This window comes from Triturus cristatus, chromosome 4_1 (assembly GCF_964204655.1).
Source record: "Triturus cristatus chromosome 4_1, aTriCri1.1, whole genome shotgun sequence".
Classification (NCBI taxonomy): Eukaryota; Metazoa; Chordata; class Amphibia; order Caudata; family Salamandridae; genus Triturus; species Triturus cristatus.
Window position 1 is genome coordinate 135,328,204 of NC_140585.1, and position 7,353 is coordinate 135,335,556.

At 40.0% G+C, this 7,353-nt stretch overlaps 6 non-coding genes across 6 annotated transcripts; all 6 read right to left on the reverse strand.

Moving 5' to 3' along the window:
• Positions 1-766: 766 nt before the first annotated feature.
• Positions 767-839, reverse strand: TRNAR-CCU (transfer RNA arginine (anticodon CCU)). The gene has a single exon. It is a non-coding gene; the product is annotated as a tRNA-Arg (tRNA).
• A 795-nt stretch (positions 840-1,634) lies between these two features.
• TRNAR-UCG (transfer RNA arginine (anticodon UCG)) lies at positions 1,635-1,707 on the reverse strand. The gene has a single exon. It is a non-coding gene; the product is annotated as a tRNA-Arg (tRNA).
• Positions 1,708-2,354: 647 nt separating this feature from the next.
• TRNAR-CCU (transfer RNA arginine (anticodon CCU)) lies at positions 2,355-2,427 on the reverse strand. Its single transcript has one exon. It is a non-coding gene; the product is annotated as a tRNA-Arg (tRNA).
• Positions 2,428-3,222: 795 nt separating this feature from the next.
• TRNAR-UCG (transfer RNA arginine (anticodon UCG)) lies at positions 3,223-3,295 on the reverse strand. Its single transcript has one exon. It is a non-coding gene; the product is annotated as a tRNA-Arg (tRNA).
• Positions 3,296-3,942: 647 nt separating this feature from the next.
• TRNAR-CCU (transfer RNA arginine (anticodon CCU)) lies at positions 3,943-4,015 on the reverse strand. Its single transcript has one exon. It is a non-coding gene; the product is annotated as a tRNA-Arg (tRNA).
• Positions 4,016-5,530: 1,515 nt separating this feature from the next.
• On the reverse strand, positions 5,531-5,603 carry TRNAR-CCU (transfer RNA arginine (anticodon CCU)). Its single transcript has one exon. It is a non-coding gene; the product is annotated as a tRNA-Arg (tRNA).
• Between the last annotated feature and the right edge of the window lie 1,750 nt (positions 5,604-7,353).

Here is a 7,353-nt window from a genome sequence, read left to right on the forward strand (position 1 = left end):
TTTCCACTCTGAATGTAAAGCAGATTGTGTGACCATTGGCCAAAAACAACTACGAAGGGACTCAAACCCTCAACCTTCTGATCCGAAGTCAGACGCCTTATCCATTAGGCCACGCGGTCATCCGTTCACCTGAGATGATTTTTATCATGTAGGTGGTATGCATGGATGGAGAACATATTATTGAAAGGTATTCAGGTTTACATCCCATAGTGTTCTTTCAGCTCTTTTCGCTGGAAGCACTTTTTGGGAATCTATATATTGAGAATTTTATGAGTACGATATGCTTTTGTTTTCCTTTTTGCATACAAACCTCTTTCCTCATGAGTTTAAAGCTCATTTGTATGCTCTACATTGCTCTGGACGTTTCCAGACGTGGAGTGAAACTGTTTTGAAAGTAGTACAAATTGCTCCTTCCTGCATATGCTAATTTTTCACACTCACATAGTTTGTATACGTTTTATGAATCCTGGCTTGACCTATTCAAGTAGCTGAAAGCCTGTCACCACCTCTAGAAACAAGATTCACACCAATCCAATTCAAATCATTTTTTTCAAAAGAATATGTTCTGGCCGGTCGAAAATGCATCTCACAAAAATAGGCATTAAAAAATCTACTTTGCAGTTTCAGAACACTAACATGACTGTGAAGTGTACACAAGTAAAACGGGACAGTTTCAAAGTACCTTATCCCTCATAAACTTCCGAGAGGAAGCATGTAATAAATCTACCTAATTTTCTGGAAAAGAAAGAGGGAGGATTTTTGTTATCACCTCAGATGGGACTCGAACCCACAATCCCTGGCTTAGGAGGCCAGTGCCTTATCCATTAGGCCACTGAGGCACACATGCATAGCTCTTTTCTAGAGGCATTATTTAAATGTATTCTATGGTCAGACACCGGTGTGTGCACACAGGGCATTTCTCACTTCTCTCTATAAGTAAACTTCCCATTTTCATCCTCTGCCATCCCCAACTTTAACGCTCTCTTCTATGCTATAATGGAGACTTTGCAATTTTAGCAAGTGGAGAGAAATTGGAGAACCACTTTCGACTCCACACTTCTTCTTCACTTACTTCTTTTCTCAATATACTGGGCTTAGAAAATGGTATCAAGCCATCCTTATCATCAGTAGGACACGGAAAGAGGCACTAAGTCTCCTAACCAAGTTCAACCACACTCTGCAACTTAACCATTGCACTACAAATTAGGCAATGGGGGCATCAGCAAAGGCAGCCAATGTGCCGATCCTTTATACATTTTGTGTAGTTCTTTTCTTACTCGGAGGCAAAATCAGCACTTTAACTGCCCAAATCATACAGATTTTACACATGTAGCACTCTATGCACACATAGGCACACACCTTGCAGTTCTTCTACACACACTTAAGCTAAAAACCCATTCTGTCACGTCAAAATTCTGCAAACCTATTACATATTCAGTGCGTCGGCATAGAAGCACTTTTTAATGCCACTAAAATGCACAAGTAGTTAGACTGAAGATGCAAGCTGAATGAGTTTACAGTATGTACTCCACTTTATTAATGATTAGTACTGAGAAAGTGAGGACTACAAGAGTATTGGAAAAGACTTTTTCCTCTCTGAATGTAAAGCAGATTGTGTGACCATTGGCCAAAAACGACCACGAAGGGACTCGAACCCTTAATCTTCTGATCCGAAGTCAGACGCCTTATCCATTTGGCCACGCGGTCATCCGTCCACCTGAGATGATTTTTATCATGTAGGTGGTATGCATGGATGGAGAACATATTATTGAAAGGTATTCAGGTTTACATCCCATAGTGTTCTTTCAGCTCTTTTCGCTGGAAGCACTTTTTTGGAATCTATATATTGAGAATTTTATGAGTACGATATGCTTTTGTTTTCCTTTTTCCATACAAACCTCTTTCCTCATGAGTTTAAAGCTCATTTGTATGCTCTACATAGCTCTGGACGTTTCCAGACGTGGAGTGAAACTGTTTTGAAAGTAGGACAAATTGCTCCTTCCTGCATATGCTAATTTTTCACACTCACATAGGTTGTATACATTTTATGTATCCTGGCTTGACCTATTCAAGTAGCTGAAAGCCTGTCACCACCTCTAGAAACAAGATTCACACCAATCCAATTCATATCATTTTTTCCAAAGGAATATGTTCTGGCCGGTCGAAAATGCATCTCACAAAAATAGGCATTTAAAAATATACTTTGCAGTTTCAGAACCCTAACATGACTGTGAAGTGTACACAAGTAAAACGGGACAGTTTCAAAGTACCTAATCCCTCATAAACTTCTGAGAGGAAGCATGTAATAAATCTACCTAATTTTCTGGAAAATAAAGAGGCAGGATTTTTGTTATCACCTCAGATGGGACTCAAACCCACAATCCCTGGCTTAGGAGGCCAGTGCCTTATCCATTAGGCCACTGAGGCACACATGCATAGCTATTTTCTAGAGGCATTATTTAAATGTATTCTATGGTCAGACACCGGTGTGTGCACACAGGGCATTTCTCACTTCTCTCTATAAGTAAACTTCCCATTTTCATCCTCTTCCATCCCCGACTTTAACGCTCTCTTCTATGCTATAATGGAGACTTTGCAATTTTAGCAAGTGGAGAGAAATTGGAGAACCACTTTCGACTCCACACTTCTTCTTCACTTACTTCTTTTCTCAATATACTGGGCTTAGAAAATGGTATCAAGCCATCCTTATCATCAGTAGGACACGGAAAGAGGCACTAAGTCTCCTAACCAAGTTCAACCACACTCTGCAACTTAACCATTGCACTACAAATTAGGCAATGGGGGCATCAGCAAAGGCAGCCAATGTGCCGATCCTTTATACATTTTGTGTAGTTCTTTTCTTACTCGGAGGCAAAATCAGCACTTTAACTGCCCAAATCATACAGATTTTACACATGTAGCACTCTATGCACACATAGGCACACACCTTGCAGTTCTTCTACACACACTTAAGCTAAAAACCCATTCTGTCACGTCAAAATTCTGCAAACCTATTACATATTCAGTGCGTCGGCATAGAAGCACTTTTTAATGCCACTAAAATGCACAAGTAGTTAGACTGAAGATGCAACCTGAATGAGTTTACAGTATGTACTCCACTTTATTAATGATTAGTACTGAGAAAGTGAGGACTACAAGAGTATTGGAAAAGACTTTTTCCACTCTGAATGTAAAGCAGATTGTGTGACCATTGGCCAAAAACGACCACGAAGGGACTCGAACCCTCAATCTTCTGATCCGAAGTCAGACGCCTTATCCATTTGGCCACGCGGTCATCCGTCCACCTGAGATGATTTTTATCATGTAGGTGGTATGCATGGATGGAGAACATATTATTGAAAGGTATTCAGGTTTACATCCCATAGTGTTCTTTCAGCTCTTTTCGCTGGAAGCACTTTTTTGGAATCTATATATTGAGAATTTTATGAGTACGATATGCTTTTGTTTTCCTTTTTCCATACAAACCTCTTTCCTCATGAGTTTAAAGCTCATTTGTATGCTCTACATAGCTCTGGACGTTTCCAGACGTGGAGTGAAACTGTTTTGAAAGTAGGACAAATTGCTCCTTCCTGCATATGCTAATTTTTTACACTCACATAGGTTGTATACATTTTATGTATCCTGGCTTGACCTATTCAAGTAGCTGAAAGCCTGTCACCACCTCTAGAAACAAGATTCACACCAATCCAATTCATATCATTTTTTCCAAAGGAATATGTTCTGGCCGGTCGAAAATGCATCTCACAAAAATAGGCATTTAAAAATATACTTTGCAGTTTCAGAACCCTAACATGACTGTGAAGTGTACACAAGTAAAACGGGACAGTTTCAAAGTACCTAATCCCTCATAAACTTCTGAGAGGAAGCATGTAATAAATCTACCTAATTTTCTGGAAAAGAAAGAGGCAGGATTTTTGTTATCACCTCAGATGGGACTCAAACCCACAATCCCTGGCTTAGGAGGCCAGTGCCTTATCCATTAGGCCACTGAGGCACACATGCATAGCTATTTTCTAGAGGCATTATTTAAATGTATTCTATGGTCAGACACTGGTGTGTGCACACAGGGCATTTCTCACTTCTCTCTATAAGTAAACTTCCCATTTTCATCCTCTTCCATCCCCGACTTTAACGCTCTCTTCTATGCTATAATGGAGACTTTGCAATTTTAGCAAGTGGAGAGAAATTGGAGAACCACTTTCGACTCCACACTTCTTCTTCACTTACTTCTTTTCTCAATATACTGGGCTAAGAAAATGGTATCAAGCCATCCTTATCATCAGTAGGACACGGAAAGAGGCACTAAGTCTCCTAACCAAGTTCAACCACACTCTGCAACTTAACCATTGCACTACAAATTAGGCAACGGGGGCATCAGCAAAGGCACCCAATGTGCCGATCCTTTATACATTTTGTGTAGTACTTTTCTTACTCGGAGGCAAAATCAGCACTTTAACTGCAAAAATCATACAGATTTTACACATGTAGCACTCTATGCACACATAGGCACACACCTTGCAGTTCTTCTACACACACTTAAGCTAAAAACCCATTCTGTCACGTCAAAATTCTGCAAACCTATTACAGATTCAGTGCGTCGGCATAGAAGCACATTTTAATGCCACTAAAATGCACAAGTAGTTAGACTGAAGATGCAACCTGAATGAGTTTACAGTATGTACTCCACTTTATTAATGATTAGTAATGAGAAAGTGAGGACTACAAGAGTATTGGAAAAGACTTTTTCCACTCTGAATGTAAAGCAGATTGTGTGACCATTGGCCAAAAACGACCACGAAGGGACTCGAACTCTCAATCTTCTGATCCGAAGTCAGACGCCTTATCCATTAGGCCACGCGGTTATCCGTCCACCTGAGATGATTTTTATCATGTAGGTGGTATGCATGGATGGAGAACATATTATTGAAAGGTATTCAGGTTTACATCCCATAGTGTTCTTTCAGCTCTTTTCGCTGGAAGCACTTTTTTGGAATCTATATATTGAGAATTTTATGAGTACGATATGCTTTTGTTTTCCTTTTTTCATACAAACCTCTTTTCTCATGAGTTTAAAGCTCATTTGTATTCTCTACATAGCTCTGAAAGTTTCCAGACGTGGAGTGAAACTGTTTTGAAAGTAGGACAAATTGCTCCTTCCTGCATATGCTAATTTTTCACACTCACATAGGTTGTATACGTTTTATGTATCCTGGCTTGACCTATTCAAGTAGCTGAAAGCCTGTCACCACCTCTAGAAACAAGATTCACACCAATCCAATTCAAATCATTTTTTCCAAAGGAATATGTTCTGGCCGGTCGAAAATGCATCTCACAAAAATAGGCATTTAAAAATCTACTTTGCAGTTTCAGAACACTAACATGACTGTGAAGTGTACACAAGTAAAATGGGACCGTTTCAAAGTACCTAATCCCTCATAAACTTCTGAGAGGAAGCATGTAATAAATCTACCTAATATTCTGGAAAAGAAAGTGGGAGGATTTTTGCTATCACCTCAGATGGGACTCGAACCCACAATCGCTGGCTTAGGAGGCCAGTGCCTTATCCATTAGGCCACTGAGGCACACATGCATAGCACTTTTCTAGAGGCATTATTTAAATGTATTCTATGGTCAGACACCGGTGTGTGCACACAGGGCATTTCTCACTTCTCTCTATAAGTAAACTTCCCATTTTCATCCTCTTCCATCCCCGACTTTAACGCTCTCTTCTATGCTATAATGGAGACTTTGCAATTTTAGCAAGTGGAGAGAAATAGGAGAACCACTTTCGACTCCACACTTCTTCTTCACTTACTTCTTTTCTCAATATACTGGGCTTAGAAAATGGTATCAAGCCATCCTTATCATCAGTAGGACACGGAAAGAGGCACTAAGTCTCCTAACCAAGTTCAACCACACTCTGCAACTTAACCATTGCACTACAAATTAGGCAACGGGGTCATCAGCAAAGGCACCCAATGTGCCGATCCTTTATACATTTTGTGTAGTACTTTTCTTACTCGGAGGCAAAATCAGCACTTTAACTGCCCAAATCATACAGATTTTACACATGTAGCACTCTATGCACACATAGGCACACACCTTGCAGTTCTTCTACACACACTTAAGCTAAAAACCCATTCTGTCACGTCAAAATTCTGCAAACCTATTACATATTCAGTGCGTCGGCATAGAAGCACTTTTTAATGCCACTAAAATGCACAAGTAGTTAGACTGAAGATGCAACCTGAATGAGTTTACAGTATGTACTCCACTTTATTAATGATTAGTACTGAGAAAGTGAGGACTACAAGAGTATTGGAAAATACTTTTTCCACTCTGAATGTAAAGCAGATTGTGTGACCATTGGCCAAAAACGACCACGAAGGGACTCGAACCCTCAATCTTCTGATCCCAAGTCAGACGCCTTATCCATTAGGCCACGCGGTCATCCATCCACCTGAGATGATTTTTATCATGTAGGTGGTATGCATGGATGGAGAACATATTATTGAAAGGTATTCAGGTTTACATCCCATAGTGTTCTTTCAGCTCTTTTCGCTGGAAGCACTTTTTTGGAATCTATACATTGAGAATTTTCTGAGTACGATATGCTTTTGTTTTCCTTTTTGCATACAAACCTCTTTCCTCATGAGTTTAAAGCTCATTTGTATGCTCTACATAGCTCTGGACGTTTCCAGACGTGGAGTGAAACTGTTTTGAAAGTAGTACAAATTGCTCCTTCCTGCATATGCTAATTTTTCACACTCACATAGTTTGTATAAGTTTTATGAATCCTGGCTTGACCTATTTAAGTAGCTGAAAGCCTGTCACCACCTCTAGAAACAAGATTCACACCAATCCAATTCAAATCATTTTTTTCCAAAAGAATAAGTTCTGGCCGGTCGAAAATGCATCTCACAAAAATAGGCATTTAAAAATCTACTTTGCAGTTTCAGAACACTAATGATGAATACAGGCCCCAGCTAGGCCCGCAGGACAAAAGGGTTCGCTCTCCTGTAATGGAATCTATAAGGAAGTTGGCACGGAAACTGCAAAGTACAAAGACAGCATTTATTAACCCTTAAGGGTGGTCCTACAATCCACACAACACTCTTCAGTATTGCATAGAGTAGCACACAGAACCTTCGTACATGGTCCCCTTTTATACACAGAGAGGGGCTCATAAGTGGGTGGATACAACATGAAGACGAAGAACATTACCATTTATGGTCATTTTCGATACTGAACCAATATGTGGGCGGAGCTAACGCACTCCTTGAGCCCGCGAAAACATGGTCAAGCAAGGCTAACTGATAACAGATGTGGTCA